The following is a 21,542-nucleotide window of genomic DNA, read 5'->3' on the forward strand; positions in this document are numbered from 1 at the left end:
GATTACTCCCTACACTATTAGATTACTCTCTACACTATTAGATTACTCTCTACACTATTAGATTACTCTCTACACTATTAGATTACTCTCTACACTATTAGATAACTCTCTACACTATTAGATTACTCGCTACACTATTAGATTACTCTCTACACTATTAGATTACTCTCTACACTATTGGATTACTCCCTACACTATTAGATTACTCCCTACACTATTAGATTACTCTCTACACTATTAGATTACTCCCTACACTATTAGATTACTCTCTACACTATTAGATTACTCCCTACACTATTAGATTACTCTCTACACTATTAGATTACTCCCTACTCTATTAGATTGCTCCCTACACTATTAGATTACTCCCTACACTATTAGATTACTCCCTACACTATTAGATTACTCTCTACACTATTAGATTACTCTCTACACTATTAGATTACTCCATACACTATTAGATTACTCCCTACACTATTAGATTACTCCCTACACTATTAGATTACTCTCTACACTATTAGATTACTCCCTACACTATTATATTACTCTCTACACTATTAGATTATTCCCTACACTATTAGATTACTCTCTACACTATTAGATTACTCCCTACACTATTAGATTACTCCCTACACTATTAGATTACTCTCTACACTATTAGATTACTCCCTACACTATTAGATTACTCCCTACACTATTAGATTACTCGCTACACTATTAGATTACTCCCTACACTATTACATTACTCCTTACACTATTAGATTACTCTCTACACTTTTAGATTACTCCCTAAACTATTAGATTACTCTGTACACTATTAGATTAATCTCTACACTATTAGATTACTCCCTACACAATTAGATTACTCTCTACACTATTAGATTACTCCCTACACTATTAGATTACTCTCTACACTATTAGATTACTCTCTACACTATTAGATTACTCTCTACACTATTAGATTACTCCCTACACTATTAGATTACTCCCTACACTATTAGATTACTCCCTACACTATTAGATTACTTCCTACACTATTAGATTACTCTCTACACTATTAGATTACTCCCTACACTATTAGATTACTCTCTACACCATTAGATTACTCCCTACACTATTAGATTACTCTCTACACTATTAGATTACTCCCTACACTATTAGATTACTCCCTACACTATTAGATTACTCTCTACACTATTAGATTACTCTCTACACTATTAGATTACTCTCTACACTATTATATTACTCTCTACACTATTAGATTACTCTCTACACTATTAGATTACTCCCTACACTATTAGATTACTCTCTACACTATTAGATTACTCCCTACACTATTGGATTACTCCCTACACTATTAGATTACTCTCTACACTATTAGATTACTCCCTACACTATTAGATTACTCTCTACACTATTAGATTACTCTCTACACTATTAGATTACTCGCTACACTATTAGATTACTCCCTACACTATTAGATTACTCTCTACACTATTAGATTACTCTCTACACTATTAGATTACTCCCTACACTATTAGATTACTCCCTACACTATTAGATTACTCTCTACACTATTAGATTACTCTCTACACTATTAGATTACTCCCTACACTATTAGATTACTCCCTACACAATTAGATTACTCTCTACACTATTAGATTACTCCCTACACTATTAGATTACTCCCTACACTATTAGATTGCTCCCTACACTATTAGATTACTCCCTACACTATTAGATTACTCCCTACACTATTAGATTACTCCCTACACTATTAAATTACTCTCTACACTATTAGATTACTCCCTACACTATTAGATTACTCTTTACACTATTAGATTACTCCCTACATTATTAGATTACTCTGTACACTATTAGATTACTCCCTACACTATTAGATTACTCCCTACACTATTAGATTGGTCCCTACACTATTAGATTTCTCCTTACACTATTAGATTACTCCCTACACTATTAGATTACTTCCTACACTATTAGATTACTCTCTACACTATTAGATTACTCTCTACACTATTAGATTACTCCCTACACTATTAGATTACTCTGTACACTATTAGTTTACTCTCTACACTATTAGATTACTCCCTACACTATTAGATCACTCTCTACACTATTAGATTACTCCCTACACAATTAGATTACTCTCTACACTATTAGATTACTCTCTACACTATTAGATTACTCCCTACACTATTAGATTACTCCCTACACTATTAGATTACTCCCTACACTATTAGATTACTCCCTACACTATTAGATTACTCTCTACACTATTAGATTACTCTCTACACTATTAGATTACTCCCTACACTATTAGATCACTCCCTACACTATTAGATTACTCTGTACACTATTAGATTACTCCCTACACTATTAGATTACTCCCTACACTATTAGATTGCTCCCTACACTATTAGATTACTCCCTACACTATTAGATTACTCCCTACACTATTAGATTACTCCCTACACTATTAGATTACTCCCTACACTATTTGATTACTCTCTACACTATTAGATTACTCCCTACACTATTAGATTACTCTCTACACTATTAGATTACTCTCTACACTATTAGATTACTCCAAACACTATTAGATCACTCTCTACACTATTAGATTAATCCCTACACTATTAGATTACTCTCTACACTATTACATTACTCTCTACACTATTAGATTACTCCCTACACTATTACATTACTCTCTACACTATTAGATTACTCCTTACACTATTAGATTACTCTCTACACTATTAGATTACTCTCTACACTATTAGATTAATCCCTACACTATTAGATTACTCTCTACACTATTAGATACTCCCTACAGTATTAGATTACTCTCTACACAATTAGATTACTCCCTACACTATTAGATTACTCTCTACACTATTAGATTACTCCCTACACTATTAGATTACTCTCTACACTATTAGATTACTCCCTACACTATTAGATTACTCCCTACACTATTAGATTACTCTCTACACTATTAGATTACTCCCTACACTATTAGATTACTCTCTACACTATTAGATTACTCTCTACACTATTAGATTACTCTCTACACTATTAGATTGCTCCCTACACTATTAGATTACTCCCTACACTATTAGATTACTCTCTACACTATTAGATTACTCCCTACACTATTAGATTACTCCCTACACTATTAGATTACTCTCTACACTATTAGATTACTCTCTACACTATTAGATTACTCTCTACACTATTAGATTACTCCCTACACTATTAGATTACTCTCTATACTATTAGATTACTCCCTACACTATTAGATTACTCTCTACACTATTAGATTACTCCCTACACTATTAGATTACTCTCTACACTTTTAGATTACTCCCTACACTATTAGATTACTCTCTACACTATTAGATTACTCCCTACACTATTAGATTACTCCCTACACTATTAGATTACTCCCTACACTATTAGATTACTCTCTACACTATTAGATTACTCCCTACACTATTAGATTACTCCCTACACTATTAGATTACTCTCTACACTATTATATTACTCCATACACTATTAGATTACTCTCTACACTATTAGATTACTCTCTACACTATTAGGTTACTCCCTACACTATTAGATTACTTTCTACACTATTAGATTACTCCCTACACTATTAGATTACTCTCTACACTATTAGATTACGCCCTACACTATTAGATTACTTCCTACACTAATAGATTACTCTATACACTATTAGATTACTCCCTACACTATTAGATCACTCTCTACACTATTAGATTACTCCCTACACTATTAGATTACTTCCTACACTATTAGATTACTCCCTACACTATTAGATTACTCCCTACACTATTATATTACTCTCTACACTATTAGATTACTCCCTACACTATTAGATTACTCCCTACACTATTAGATTACTCTCTACACTATTATATTACTCCATACACTATTAGATTACTCCCTACACTATTAGATTACTTCCTACACTAAGAGATTACTCCCTACACTATTAGATTACTTCCTACACTATTAAATTACTCTCTACACTATTAGATTACTCCCTACACTATTAGATTACTCTCTACACTATTAGATTACTCCCTACACTATTAGATTACTCTCTACACTATTAGATTACTCCCTACAATATTAGATTACTCTCTACACTATTAGATTACTCCCTACACTATTAGATTACTCTCTACACTATTAGATTACTCCCTACACTATTAGATTACTCTCTACACTATTAGGTTACTCTCTACACTATTAGATTACTCCCTACACTATTAGATTACTCTCTACACTATTAGATACTCCCTACAGTATTAGATTACTCTCTACACAATTAGATTACTCCCTACACTATTAGATTACTCTCTACACTATTAGATTACTCTCTACACTATTAGATTACTCTCTACACTATTAGATTACTCCCTACACTATTAGATTACTCCCTACACTATTAGATTACTCTCTACACTATTAGATTACTTCCTAACTATTAGATTACTCCCTACACTATTAGATTACTCCCTACACTATTAGATTACTCTCTACACTATTAGATTACTCCCTACACTATTAAATTACTCCCTACACTATTAGATTACTCCCTACACTATTAGATTACTCTCTACACTATTAGATTACTCCCTACACTATTAGATTACTCCCTACACTATTAGATTACTCTCTACACTATTATATTACTCCATACACTATTAGATTACTCTCTACACTATTAGATTACTCCCTACACTATTAGATTACTCTCTACACTATTAGTTTACTCCCTACACTATTAGATTACTCCCTACACTATTAGATTACTCTACACTATTAGATTACTCCCTACACTATTAGATTACTCTCTACACTATTAGATTACTCCCTACACTATTAGATTACTCTCTACACTATTAGATTACTCCCTACACTATTATATTACTCTCTACACTATTAGATTACTCTCTACACTATTTGTTTACTCTCTACACTATTAGATTACTCTCTACACTATTAGATTACTCCCTACACTATTAGATTACGCTCTACACTATTAAATTACACCCTACAGTATTAGATTACTCTGTACACTATTAGATTACTCTCTACACTATTAGATTACTCCCTACACTATTAGATTACTCCCTACACTATTAGATTACTCCCTACACAATTAGATTACTCTCTACACTATTAGATTACTCCCTACACTATTAGATTACTCTCTACACTATTAGAGTACTAACTACACTATTAGATTACTCCCTACACAATTAGATTACTCTCTACACTATTAGATTACTCCCTACACTATTAGATTACTCTCTACACTATTAGATTACTCTCTACACTATTAGAATACTCCCTACACTATTAGATAACTCTCTACACTATTAGATTACTCCCTACACTATTAGATTACTCTCTACACTATTAGATTACTCCCTACACTATTAGATTACTCTCTACACTATTAGATTACTCCCTACACTATTAGATTACTCTCTACACTATTAGATTACTTCCTACACTATTAGATTACTCTCTACACTATTAGATTACCCCCTACACTATTAGATTACTCTCTACACTATTAGATTACTCCCTACACTATTAGATTACTCTCTAAACTATTAGATTACTCCCTACACTATTAGATTACTCTCTACACTATTAGATTACTCCCTACACTATTAGATTACTCCCTACACTATTAGACTACTCTCTACACTATTAGATTACTCTCTACACTATTGGATTACTCCCTACTCTATTAGATTACTCTCTACACTATTAGATTACTCCCTACACTATTAGATTACTCTCTACACTATTAGATTACTCCCTACACTATTAGATTACTCTCTACACTATTAGATTACTTCCTACACTATTAGATTACTCCCTACACTATTAGATTACTCCCTACACTATTAGATTACTCTCTACACTATTAGATTACTCCCTACACTATTAGATTACTCTCTACACTATTAGATTACTCCCTACACTATTAGATTACTCCCTACACTATTAGATTACTCTGTACACTATTAGATTACTCCCTACACTATTAGATTACTCTCTACACTATTAGATTACTCCCTACACTATTAGATTACTCTCTACACTATTAGATTACTCCCTACACTATTAGATTACTCCCTACACTATTAGACTACTCTCTACACTATTAGATTACTCTCTACACTATTGGATTACTCCCTACTCTATTAGATTACTCTCTACACTATTAGATTACTCCCTACACTATTAGATTACTCTCTACACTATTAGATTACTCCCTACACTATTAGATTACTCTCTACACTATTAGATTACTTCCTACACTATTAGATTACTCCCTACACTATTAGATTACTCCCTACACTATTAGATTACTCTCTACACTATTAGATTACTCCCTACACTATTAGATTACTCTCTACACTATTAGATTACTCCCTACACTATTAGATTACTCCCTACACTATTAGATTACTCTCTACACTATTAGATTACTCCCTACACTATTAGATTACTCTCTACACTATTAGATTACTCCCTACACTATTAGATTACTCTCTACACTATTAGATTACTCCCTACACTATTAGATTACTCGCTACACTATTAGATTACTCTTTACACTATTAGATTACTCCCTACACTATTAGATTGCTCCCTACACTATTAGATTACTCCCTACACTATTAGATTACTCCCTACACTATTAGATTACTCCCTACACTATTAGATTACTCCCTACACTATTAGATTACTCTCTACACTATTAGATTACTCCCTACACTATTAGATTACTCCCTACACTATTAGATTACTCTCTACACTATTAGATTACTCTCTACACTATTAGATTACTCTCTACACTATTAGATTACTCCCTACACTATTAGATTACTCTCTACACTATTAGATTACTCCCTACACTATTAGATTACTCTCTACACTATTAGATTACTCCCTATACTATTAGATTACTCCCTACACTATTAGATTGCTCCCTACACTATTAGATTACTCCCTACACTATTAGATTACTCCCTACACTATTAGATTACTCCCTACACTATTAGATTACTCCCTACACTATTAGATTACTCTCTACACTATTAGATTACTCCCTACACTATTAGATTACTCTCTACACTATTAGATTACTCTCTACACTATTAGATTACTCCCTACACTATTAGATCACTCTCTACACTATTAGATTACTCCCTACACTATTAGATTACTCTCTACACTATTTGATTACTCTCTACACTATTAGATTACTCCCTACACTATTAGACTACTCTCTACACTATTAGATTACTCCCTACACTATTAGATTACTCTCTACACTATTAGATTACTCCCTACACTATTAGATTACTCTCTACACTATTAGATTACTCTCTACACTATTAGATTACTCCCTACACTATTAGATTGCTCCCTACACTATTAGATTACTCCCTACACTATTAGATTACTCTCTACACTATTAGATTACTCCCTACACTATTAGATTACTCCCTACACTATTGGATTACTCCCTACACTATTAGATTATCCCTACACTATTAGATTACTCTCTACACTATTAGATTACTCTCTACACTATTAGATTACTCTCTACACTATTAGATTACTCCCTACACTATTAGATTACTCTCTACACTATTAGATTACTCCCTACACTATTAGATTACTCTCTACACTATTAGATTACTCCCTACACTATTAGATTACTCTCTACACTATTAGATTACTTCCTACACTATTAGATTACTCCCTACACTATTAGATTACTCCCTACACTATTAGATTACTCTCTACACTATTAGATTACTCCCTACACTATTAGATTACTCTCTACACTATTAGATTACTCTCTACACTATTAGATTACTCCCTACACTATTAGATTGCTCCCTACACTATTAGATTACTCCCTACACTATTAGATTACTCTCTACACTATTAGATTACTCCCTACACTATTAGATTACTCCCTACACTATTGGATTACTCCCTACACTATTAGATTATCCCTATACTATTAGATTACTCTCTACACTATTAGATTACTCTCTACACTATTAGATTACTCTCTACACTATTAGATTACTCCCTACACTATTAGATTACTCTCTACACTATTAGATTACTCCCTACACTATTAGATTACTCTCTACACTATTAGATTACTCCCTACACTATTAGATTGCTTTGTACACTATTAGATTACTCCCTACACTATTAGATTACTCCCTACACTATTAGATTACTCCCTACACTATTAGATTACTCTCTACACTATTAGATTACTCTCTACACTATTAGATTACTCTCTACACTATTAGATTACTCCATACACTATTAGATTACTCTCTACACTATTAGATTACTCCCTACACTATTAGATTACTCTCTACACTATTAGATTACTCTCTACACTATTAGATTACTCTCTACACTATTAGATTACTCCCTACACTATTAGATTACTCTCTACACTATTAGATTACTCCCTACACTATTAGATTACTCTCTACACTATTAGATTACTCCCTATACTATTAGATTACTCCCTACACTATTAGATTGCTCCCTACACTATTAGATTACTCCCTACACTATTAGATTACTCCCTACACTATTAGATTACTCCCTACACTATTAGATTACTCTCTACACTATTAGATTACTCTCTACACTATTAGATTACTCTCTACACTATTAGATTACTCCATACACTATTAGATTACTCTCTACACTATTAGATTACTCCCTACACTATTAGATTACTCTCTACACTATTAGATTACTCCCTACACTATTAGATTACTCTCTACACTATTAGATAACTCTCGACACTATTAGATTACTCCCTACACTATTAGATTACTCTCTACACTATTAGATTACTCTCTACACTATTAGATTACTCCCTACACTATTAGATTACTCTCTACACTATTAGATTACTCTCTACACTATTAGATTACTCCCTACACTATTAGATTGCTCCCTACACTATTAGATTACTCCCTACACTATTAGATTACTCCCTACACTATTAGATTACTCTCTACACTATTAGATTACTCTCTACACTATTAGATTACTCCATACACTATTAGATTACTCCCTACACTATTAGATTACTCCCTACACTATTAGATTACTCTCTACACTATTAGATTACTCCCTACACTATTAGATTACTCTCTACACTATTAGATTACTCCCTACACTATTAGATTACTCTCTACACTATTAGATTACTCCCTACACTATTAGATTACTCCCTACACTATTAGATTACTCTCTACACTATTAGATTACTCCCTACACTATTAGATTACTCCCTACACTATTAGATTACTCTCTACACTATTAGAGTACTCCCTACACTATTACATTACTCCTTACACTATTAGATTACTCTCTACACTATTAGATTACTCCCTAAACTATTAGATTACTCTCTACACTATTAGATTACTCTCTACACTATTAGATTACTCCCTACACAATTAGATTACTCTCTACACTATTAGATTACTCCCTACACTATTAGATTACTCTCTACACTATTAGATTACTCTCTACACTATTAGATTACTCTCTACACTATTAGATTACTCCCTACACTATTAGATTACTCCCTACACTATTAGATTACTCCCTACACTATTAGATTACTCCCTACACTATTAGATTACTCTCTACACTATTAGATTACTCCCTACACTATTAGATTACTCTCTACACTATTAGATTACTCCCTACACTATTAGATTACTCTCTACACTATTAGATTACTCTCTACACTATTAGATTACTCCCTACACTATTAGATTACTCCCTACACTATTAGATTACTGTCTACACTATTAGATTACTCTCTACACTATTAGATTACTCTCTACACTATTAGATTACTCTCTACACTATTATATTACTGTCTACACTATTAGATTACTCTCTACACTATTAGATTACTCCCTACACTATTAGATTACTCTCTACACTATTAGATTACTCCCTACACTATTGGATTACTCCCTACACTATTAGATTACTCTCTACACTATTAGATTACTCCCTACACTATTAGATTACTCTCTACACTATTCGATTACTCTCTACACTATTAGATTACTCCCTACACTATTAGATTACTCTCTACACTATTAGATTACTCTCTACACTATTAGATTACTCCCTACACTATTAGATTACTCCCTACACTATTAGATTACTCTCTACACTATTAGATTACTCCCTACACTATTAGATTACTCCCTACACTATTAGATTATTCTCTACACTATTAGGTTACTCCCTACACTATTTTACGTTTCGTGATGAGTCGTTGACGCCCAACCATTTAGCGCCTAGTGATACTTTCACTGTCCTACCTCTTTCTGTAGATACTGACGACAGTAGCACTTGAACATTCGAGCAACTTCACTGTTATCGATGTAGTCGCTCACAGGGTCAGTGTAACAATGACCTGCCGTTTCTCAAAGTCAAATTCCCCGTTTGTATCCCACATCTTCGCTAGGGTGACAGCCCGTCCTTGTGTGCTCCGCTTACTTTCGTTAAACCGTCGCATGCTCGCAATGCCACCAGGCGACATCCAACGTCTTGGTGGGCAGTGGTCATAATGCTGTGGGTTATCAGTGTACAATAATGTCAGTCCCCCCTTTCACCAAGCCACAAAACAATTTTAATAATAATACTAGTGAAAATGTGAGGTTTAATACATTTAGTTCGTTAAAATTTACTGGCACTCCTACCTAAAACTCCTGAAAGGTAGCAGTTTGAAAATTGTGTCGACGTATGCGTGAAGACAGACTATGGCATTGTCGACCACAACCAGATGTCGTTGCTGCTTGCCATAGACGGTGCACTGCAGCAGCACTGGTTTGGCTTGCGATTGCTCTGGTGGACATTGGTAAGAGAAGGTGGAAGCAGACAAGCACGGCCAACAGAGGACAGAGTAGGAGGACGCCTGCAAGTGGTTAACATCCACACACGGCGAAGCAGCACCACGCTACATGTCTGTGTTTCACTGGGTATCAGCATTCAGAGGCGGCAGCGACTACGCTGGTAAGCACAAGAGCAATGAGCATCCAGCAACTGCACATGACCCAAACAATGCCCCTTGCGTCAATGATTTGATGATGGGGCACAGGCGAATCATGTTTGCTGAACTAGAGAAAGCAACGGGACCATTACTGGAAAACCTCCAAACCATCTCATAAGAGGATCTGAAGATGAAGAATGTGTGTGCACAATGGGTGCCCCATACCTTCACCATTGTGCAGGATTAGAAGTTGTAAGGTGGGTATAATTTCTCACCTTACAAGAGCACATCCACATAATTTGCCGTGATCTACAAACACAATTAGGTATGATGTGGCAGGTTGTACATTGCATATATGAATATATAAAGGAGACTGACATTGTCACGTACGTCTTGTAAATAATTTGTAACGCTTATTGCATGAAAGCTGTCGGAGTGTCATTATTATACAAACGGTGTAATGAATGATTGCCTATACTAGTAAAGGTTGGAACGCCAGTGGAGATGAAACGGCAGGCAGAACTCAAGCTCTGGGTGGAAGGCCCGCCCTGGCGTTGGTCCTGCTTAAACAAAGGAAGTAGCTGGACAGACGTCGTGGTACGTGGGCTCTGGAACACAGTAGGATGACGAGGAAGCAGCCAGACGGATGTCGTGGCAGCTGAGCTCTGGAGCACAGCAGGGTGACGGCCGGCCGTTATTGTAGTAGGGCCGGAAGGATAACCGGATAATACTTCCGGACTTTGCAAATCTTTCACGCAGGTGAGAGGAACGAAGAAGTGTCACCTCGGAAACTACGCGGGATGCTTATTTGTACGAGCATAGGTTTTTCCTCGCGAACTTTCCGCGCTGGACGACAAAAGACTAAAATACGGTTGCTCGGCATTCGGAAGAATCTGTAGAGAGAGAGAGAATATTCCGTGGTTTCGGGAATATGATTCGTTTTCGGAATTACGATGGTGGGGAGCTAAACCTTTCTGGGAAGCCGTCGGTGGAGAGACGATGTCTTCCGTTGTGAGCGCCCGTGTGTGACGGTCACTCGATATCAGCTTTGTTGGGACAGACGGACTTGGTGTCTTTTTGCTCTCAGGAGAGTTAGGCACTGTACTGTTGCGAACCTATACGATTCTGTTCTTCTCCTCCAGGTTGGAAGTCATCGTTGAGTATGCAGCGTTCAGTAAATAAGAGCACTTGGTCTGTCTATAGTTATGTTGAGACGTTATCTGAACTCCGTCCTTGTGGCTGGGAGTTCGCGTTTCTCGTCTGTAGAACACAGAGAGGAGAAGACAGTATTGTATTAGTGAGAGGACCGCCTTCTACCGTCCTAGTGTTTGAAAGACTTCATTTGTGGCTGGAGACGAGCACGAGAACCATTACTTCGACGCAGCGGACGCAGTACACACAGTGATATCGCAAATTGCTTCGGCTTATTAGGGCTATAAAAGCTAAACAGCTGTGATCACGTCAGTTTATTTCCACTGAGGTTCCACACCACCGTAGATCACCTTTGAAAGTAGTGTCTTCTAGAGTTTGGTATGTACATGATGTCAGTCATTTCGCGTTATTGGTATTAGACTGAGCAGTCATAATAAGGGGCAGAGTTGGGCAATTGAATAGTAATTTTACTTAGGAAATGTAAACTCTGTAATACGAAGGTTTTTTTAAAAATCTAATATATATATATATATATATATATATATATATATATATATATATATATATATATATATATATATGAACAACGTTCATCATTTAGTAGGATTAGTTGCCTTCATCATTCATTTATGTTTAGGTTGTAATTTATAGAATTAATAGAACCTAAGATCTGCTTCTGGGGGTAGTCAGACAGACCCAAATCTTCATTTTAGCGTTAATTGTTCTCTGTTGCACACATTCATTTTGCGTCTTGGAAAGAGTGTGGAGATATGCCAACAGCTGTCGCAACACTACAGTGCGGATCCAGCAGATTTCTATGAGCGTGGGATCGCTGGCAACGAGACATGGTTTTTCCACGAGACTCGAGAAAAACATTTAGTGGAGTGGAAGCATACTGGGAGCCCTTGTCCCAAAAAGTCGCGGCTGGGTCTGTTCGTGAAGATACAAGTGACGGCTGGGTTCCGTGATGAGGAGTAGCTATTGCTGGTGGCGTGGTTCCCTCCCGATACAACCCTGAACAGTAATCGGTACTACACCAAGCACGCCATTGCATCCTGTGGCGCTCTCCTTCAACATCACAATAGGTGCCACACGCCAGTCGCCAAACCATCGCCACAGTGTGTGAACAGGGGCTTACAGTACTGCCACATCCTCCATATTTGTCTCCTAGCGACTATGCCCTCTTTGACGCAATGAAGAGGTCATGATGTGGGGTGGGAAGTTCACCACCAATGATGAGCTTCATGCAGTTGTCCACCAGTGCCTTCAGGATACCCCCAGAGAATGATTTCCTAAGCGCAAATACGGAAGCTGCCAGAATGACGGCAAAAATGCATAGACATTAGCGGGGAATACCTGTATTAATTTCTTCAGTACATCGTCTAAGATGGCAAGAACTATGCCCCTTACATGAAGTCATTAAAGATCCCCTAACTCACGTTGAGCGAACAGTAGCGCTGAACAAAAATGACTGACAAAGCACAATGCATCTTGTAGAGGGTATAGTAGGGACATATTGGAATAATTCATGTCGGGTGATGGTTTTAACGTAATTCACACGACATGAAAACTTTGTGGAAACGCGTCGATTTACTGGAGGCTAGTTTACCCCAGGGAAGTACTCAGAATTGACCGCGGCCGCCAGGGGAGCGGCGAAGGGAAGCAACAATAGGCAGCTTAGGGCGGCTCAAGCTCTGAGAAAGCAGTAATGGGGCGCAGCCTCCAGCCGCCTTAAGATGAGTGACAGCACGGGTGGTTGACTCCAACTCCATGCTGGTGTACCGGGAAACAGACGGAGAACTTGTAAACCTGTTGGTAAATGTCCATCATCCCGTTTTCTGTAAAACATTCGAGAAAGCCGTTCCAAGCTACGGTGGAGCAGTCAACAGAGGTCAACATATGCGTGTTCATGGCTATAGCAACTTCACGCTGAATTCACAGTCTGCAGAGTCTGAAGCAAATCAGGTGAAGAGCGACAGAATGATATATTCTGCCCTCCGATGGGAACGTAGGACCGAGGAATTTGAAGTACTCTCCTGGGAGTCACAATTCCGGAAAAAAAAACAAAAAACAAACAAACAAATGAAATTAGTGGAAGGAATGTTTCGTGAGGTTCAGTGTCCTACAGCAACCCCATGTGGTGCAGTGGTTGCGCTCTGGGAGTACAGTTGTTGAGCAGGTCCTGTTTTTTCCTTTCTTGTAATTTTATGCCTCAGCTGAGACGGGCTGGCAGCGGCCTACATAGGCCGCTCTTTGGCCAGAAGACACAACATAAATACACGGAAGGCATAGAAAACATTAAAAAAACATGGTAAACACAAGATGAACATTGCACAAGATATCAGAAGTCCTTCGACGGAAGACACTGGGAAACGCCCCTTAGAAAAATTATACACGACTGTGCTTAAACTGACACACAATATTTTTAGCTCAACGCAATCTGACTTTCAATAATCCCTACAAGAGAATGGCCCTGACTAACATTAACCTATACCTTTCACAAATCACTTACCTCACAAAAAATCTTCGTTACTCGAACTACTGCAATACAGCGAGCACCACTACTGCCAGCTAAATAAAAGATTCAAACTACGGAAGGCACTAACTACTGATAGGTATAGTTAGCAAATGAAAGATTTTAATAGAGAACAAACAGTGTATTTACCTTAATAGTCAAAATATATATGATAGTTCATGACATCCAGTCTTACAAATTACAAAACTCCGCCATCTCTCTCCCCACATCCACCACTGTTGGCGGCTCACCTCCAACTGCGCAACGCTACGCGCTGTTAGCATCCAGCTGCCGCTGCCCAACACTACAATGGCAGACAACAATGTAAACCAGCCACAGACTGCAAACGGCACAGCCAGTGATTTTTATACAGAGCGCTATGTGGCGGCGGCGTTACCAATAAAAAAACCTAAACAGCCTACTTACATAGCCCCCATGCTCCCCACAAAAAAATTTACAAATTTTTTTGGGCAGTGGCCAATACAGATTTGAAAAATTTTTTCATAATTACAATAACAAAGAAATGAAATGCACACACTTATCGATACAATGTTGGTCAAAAGCTAAAATTTTCTCACAGTCCACAAAGACAGTCCTGATCATTCATCACAGTAAAATAGCAGTGTTTTTCCCAAAGTCTGAGCAGTAAAAGAAAATGCACACGGAAGTAGTGGATTTCCATGCAGTCTGGAAGAAGCAGTGTTGTCCTTACAATGGAAAGACAGTGATGACTCTTGACATGCAGACAGGTAATGGGCCGCAACAGAGGAAACCCACAGGATAGTCAGGCGAAGGTTTGAAGAATATTGGTAGGTAGGTCATCACAGAGCAGATCCACTGTAGTCATAGTAGAGATTATGGTATTGGTGGGCCACCAGAGGTGCAGACCCACTGCAGTCCTTGTAGAAATAATGGTATTGGTGAGTCATCAAAGGTGTAGACCCACTTCAGTCGTTGTAGAAATAACAGTATTGGTGGGTCATCAAAGGTGCACACCCACTGTAGTCCTGGTAGAGACGGCCAGCAGCCATCTGTTGCAACCGTGCAGGTGCACAATCATCATCGAAGAGTCTTGCAGAGAATATAGCAAGTCCATATACCACCACTTGTCCACTCACAAAGAATTTGTTTGAAATGTCCTTAGAACCAGCAATGCTGTTATCCAGTCCCTTGCTGAATTATTAACACACGTGCAAACACTATCAGTCCCTATTTCTCACATATTGTCCATATACTATGACCAACAGAAACGTGTGCAGTGAAATGTAATTTACAAGTTACTTAATTTGATGAACTGGTGTCAATTACAATTTTATAACATAAGAATACAATAACAAAGGTACAAAATACATCTTTAAAGAACATAACAATACAGATAACATTTGCAGTAGTACAGGCTTTACAAAAGAATCGAAATAGCAAATACATCAGTGTTACAAAAATTATAAGTACATACATAAAAGATCAGAATAACTTTTGAAACATCAACTTCACACATGAGCATCAGAACAAAACAGAATAAATAATGTGTAAACATCTTTACAAAGTAAATAACATGTTATTAATGCAAATTATATTTGAGGATAACAGTATTCCTCATCACAGTGAATGTAGCTTAGTATTATAAGAGAAAAAATTCTATTTAACAGTACACAGAGACAGGAAGAAAACAAATACACAAGGGTACACAAACACATAGTGGGATAACACAAAGAAAGGACAGGGTTTGTTTTACTGCAGTATTTTGCAAACAAAACTTTCTTTACTTCTCAGAGATCTCCCTTCATTCTTCATTATTTCCAAAAAGTCCTATCTATACCTGCTTTCTGTACTTTTCTCATATAACCTCTCAGTGCATTTCTTCAAATTCATCGCAACTCATTCTCTTATATAGGTTACCCCCTCTTAAGCTAACTTAAATCTACTGAGCTCAGGTGCTAAACTAAGGGACGAGGCAATGCAGCAGCACAAAACAATTTTCACAAACAACAATGATAAAAAATGGAAATTGGCAAAAAAGGCAGCAATATTACAACTAATATAAGGCAATGCGCAGCAAACAAGAAAAATAAATCAGTAATAAAATTGGCTTAACCTAGTAATACAAAGTGACATTCAGTAGCACTATGAATGGCAAACAGCCGCAGCAAATGCTATAACTTATACCTAAACATGACAAACCCACAAGCAGAAAAAATAGTACACTGAAGACAACAATGCAGATAAGGACAATGTGTATTCACATCTTAATGTCTATGCAATTAAAGTGGTGCACCACAAAAACTAATGCTACAACAAATTACCAAGTACTTGAAAAGAAAATTATATATACAGTTACTGTTATTAGTCGCTTCTTATTGCTCTTTCCATTCCAAGAGCTCCTTTTTCGAAGAATGTGGATCATAAAATAATTATTTAATAGATCTGTTGAGAGAAAGTGTTCACATTAGCAAATGCATTTAATTTTATTTTATAAAACCAATGCTGCAACACAGCTGGAAACCAGATATCAAATGAAATAAGCAACTATGAAAGGCAAAGCATAAAAATATCATTCAATAGTCATGTGATATTTCATAAGTTAGTACAAATTCTCTCAACTCTCGTAGAAAGATGCTTGTCATTATCAGGTGTGCAGAAGTAAATAAGTATCTTTTCCAAGTAATGAGCGTGTCGTTTTTGCGACGTTTTCTGCAAAGGAATGTCAATAGTGAGGATAATGGCCTCCCTTTTTTTTCTTGTGCCTCTGAAAGGCACACACTAATGGCTTGTTTCCTGATGACTGTCGCCCAGCTGGGCGCCCACGACGCATTACGTGCAGGTGGTCACTTAAGTTTCTTACCAAAATATTTACGACACCAGTTTCCGCTACAGTGGCAGTCTCATATAAAAAAATTCACAGGTCAAGAATTTGCGTAACAAATCTGTAGAAATAAAATCATTTAAAAATAATAGTGTTCAAAAATTTTCGACAGCATAATGATACATTCACGCATATACACACATTTTATAACTCTTAAAGTACGATTCTCGGTTTCCAACATCCTTTTTCACAAACCAGAGTCCCTAACCACTACTCATTATTCCTTACCTTATTACACATATGTATATTCGTCGACACTTCTTCAATATGTCATCATAACAGATACGTAGCATAACCAAATAACTCATATAGCATCAGCTTAAACATATCTCAGGAGCATAATTCACATCGACGTCGTAATAATAACATCATAACACCTCAGTCAAATCTCAAAATCGTCGTAGCTTCCTCCAATAATTTCAAAACCTAAAAAAAAATTCTCTGCTCATGTCAAGTGTCATCTGCCTCAAACGTATTTTAAAAATCATAATCTCATACCAAATACGTCATTCAAAGCTCCTATAGTATCACAATGGTTCTGAAAAAATATGAACAGTTCACAAAGTACAGACAAAATACAATTTCGTAAGTGTGAAGTTATCCAACTGTGTAATTATGTAAACATCTGTCACTGATGTAGTAAAATGAATAATTGTCTCTCCCAGTTAAATGATCACATAGCTGTGTAATTAATGTTTTAAAGAAATACGGTACCGATGTGTAAAGTTGTATAAGCAAATACCATATTAGCTAGGGCTTGCCACACAAATGGTACACAAAGTAGGCGTGTACCCCCCTGAGGATTAATGTAATTATATCCTCAGCTGTTACAGATTACAGCAATGGAATGAAATGTATCACGGAAAACCTTTGTATCATTGAACTTCAAATATCTTTAAAAATAAATGTTTTAAGTACAAAATTAATCACTCAAATACGTGTACTGTAGCGATAAACTGTGCGTCTTGTTGTAAGATAATTATGTGGAAGTGTCGTAGATATCGTCCTCTGTAAGCAAAGTTCTGCTGAAGTCAATGTACTTACCTCGTAATAAACGAAGTGAATTGCTTTGCGTATAAATATCTTAGTTATTACGCTTATTGCCGTGATGAAGAAAGTGCTGTGCTGTAACGTATTGCTGTGCTATGGAAAAGGCTGTCTAATTGTAGCTATACCACAAAAGTTACCACTAAAACATGTTTTACTTTCCAGGACAATTCAGAAAAACTGTGCAGATATAAAACAGATACACCGTAAAAGCACAATGTAAATTGTGTCACACATTAGTGGCGTCGTGATATAATCGTGTAGCTATCAAAGAAACCAAACGCTAAGTCATCTTTAATCTCACAGAAAGTACTTCAAATAAAAAATGTCTTTTCAACTGAACCAAAATGTTGCATTAAAACCTCATTAACAGTATATGTTCTAAGTATGTAAGCCTTATAGTTGTTACATAATCGTGCAACTAACAAGCAAGAATGTACAAATAACAACACTATGTCGTCTGTTCACTATAACAATGCATTAGTAATTTCTGTTTAAAAAATGTTCCCTAGGTTCTAGACTGTATAGTTAACTTCAAAACATTGTTGCATGTTAACAGTTTCTCAGTGTGACAAAGCATACTAGAAATGTGAAATGTCTTATGGCAAAGACAAAGTTAAAAAGCAGATTATATTTCAATAAACGGTTTTACATGTGAAATGTGGTGTAAATCTTTACTCTTCCTAGTACGCAGAGTTTCAATAAACGGTTTTACATGTGAAATGTGGTGTAAATCTTTACTCTTCCTAGTACGCAGAGTTTCAACTTCAACGCAATTATCATGTGGTATACGTCGGATTCTGTAAGGTTCATTGTAAACTAGAAAGAATTTGTGACTCAAGTGTTTCTTCTTATGTAACAATGAATGAGCTTTAATGAGAACTTTCTGACCAATATATAATTTCTTTGCATTTGCTATACCGTGTAATTTTCTCCTTTTGTCTGCAGCAGAATTTATATTTTTAATAGCCAAGTCAATAATGTCTTTGTGTCGAAGTTTACGCGTATTCGGAAAAGGTACAAGCTCTCTGATTCTGTTCGGTGGTTCTTTATTCTTCAGTACAAGAACAGGTGGTAAAGCAGTGGAGTCATGAGGCATTTCATTCAGCACGTTTTGAAATAAGTGTAAATATCTGTCCCAATGCTGATGCTTTCTGTGACAATAAAGTCTGCAAAGCTTATTGATTTCTTTCATAATCCGTTCAGACGGGTTACAATGTGGTGAGTACACTGAAATTAAAACAAATTTGATTTTATGGTTACGAAGCATGCGTGACCAAACAGCAGATCTGAATTGCGGTGCTTTATCTGAAATGACTTTACTAACGTGTCCAACTTCACGTAAGAAATTTTTAACAAAGGCGATGGATACAGGCCGTCCAGTAGCTTTACGTAACGGAGTGAAAGAAACAAATTTTGAAGTAAGTTCAACAGCGACTAGAACGTACGAAAATCCATTAGATGTTCTAACAAGCGGTCCCAAGAGATCAACAGCAGCAAATTCTTTTAATTTAGTAGGAATGATAGGAAACAATGGAGCACGATGCGAGAGAGTAGATGGTTTCGCCTTTTGACAAAGTTTACAAATAGACAAGACTCTTCGAATTCTCTTTTCCATGTTGTTAAAATAACAAGTCGTTCGAAGAATATGATAACATTTTCGTGGACCATAATGTGCATAGCTCAAATGAATGTACCAAATGAGCTTATTAACAAAATCGTCTGGAATGCAAAGTAGCCATAGCTTGTCATCAACAGAGCATCGTTTGAACAGTATGTTGTTTCTAACCAGATAATAATGCCGAATCTGTGTGTGTGTCTTTTCATGCCATTTACTTTTGATGTCTTTCCAAATCGGATCTTTATCTTGTTCATGAGCAATGTCCTTTAAAGATGTGGTGATGAAGTTTTCAAAGGCGACTTTCTGAATGTAAAGAATACTGAAATTTTTCTGGAGGTTGCCTTCTGTGTTACTTTTCTCAAGCCCAGCCTGTGCGCGTGACAGTGCGTCCGCAACAATGTTCTCCTTGCCGGGAATGTAGACTATTGTGAAGTGGAATTCTTGCAGAAACAATGCCCAACATTTTAACCTGTCATGATTTAATTTTGAAGACATAAGAAATTGTAATACACGATGATCACTGTATACTTTTACGTGCTTACCATAAAGAAAGAAACGGAATTTGTTAAATGCCCAAACGATAGCTAAAGCTTCTAATTCAAAACGGAATAATTTTTTTTCAGATTTTGTTAGCACTCGGCTAGCAAAAGCAATGGTTTTCTGAACGGTAGTGTCATTTTCTATGGCTTCTTGAAATAAATGGGCACCAAGACCGACTTTAGAAGAATCTGTGCTAAGGCAGAAATCTTGTGACAGATCTGGATGAGCTAGTATTGGCGCGTTAAGTAGCGATTCTTTCAAAGAATTGAATTCCAAGTGTGTTTGTTCGTCCCAGTTCCAAATAGTATTTTTTCCAGTGAGAGAAGAAAGTTTTGGTGTAGCTAGAATTTGCATATTCAGAAAACGACGGTAAAAATTTACGAGACCTAGAAAACTGCGGACTTGTTTTTTTGTGGATGGAACTGGAATGGCTCTGATTGCTTCTAACTTTACAGGATCCGGCTGAATGCCTTCAGAAGAAATAATATGTCCCAAAAACTTCACTTTTGTCCTACCGAATTCAGACTTTTCCAAGTTAACTGTAATTCCAGATTGTGCAAAAATATGTAACACGCTGTTGAGGATGCGATTATGTTGTTCCCATGAGGCTTCTGCTATCAGAATATCGTCCACATATAAGGTGATGTGATGTTTT

Source organism: Schistocerca gregaria, chromosome 7, assembly GCF_023897955.1.
Source record: "Schistocerca gregaria isolate iqSchGreg1 chromosome 7, iqSchGreg1.2, whole genome shotgun sequence".
Classification (NCBI taxonomy): domain Eukaryota; kingdom Metazoa; phylum Arthropoda; class Insecta; order Orthoptera; family Acrididae; genus Schistocerca; species Schistocerca gregaria.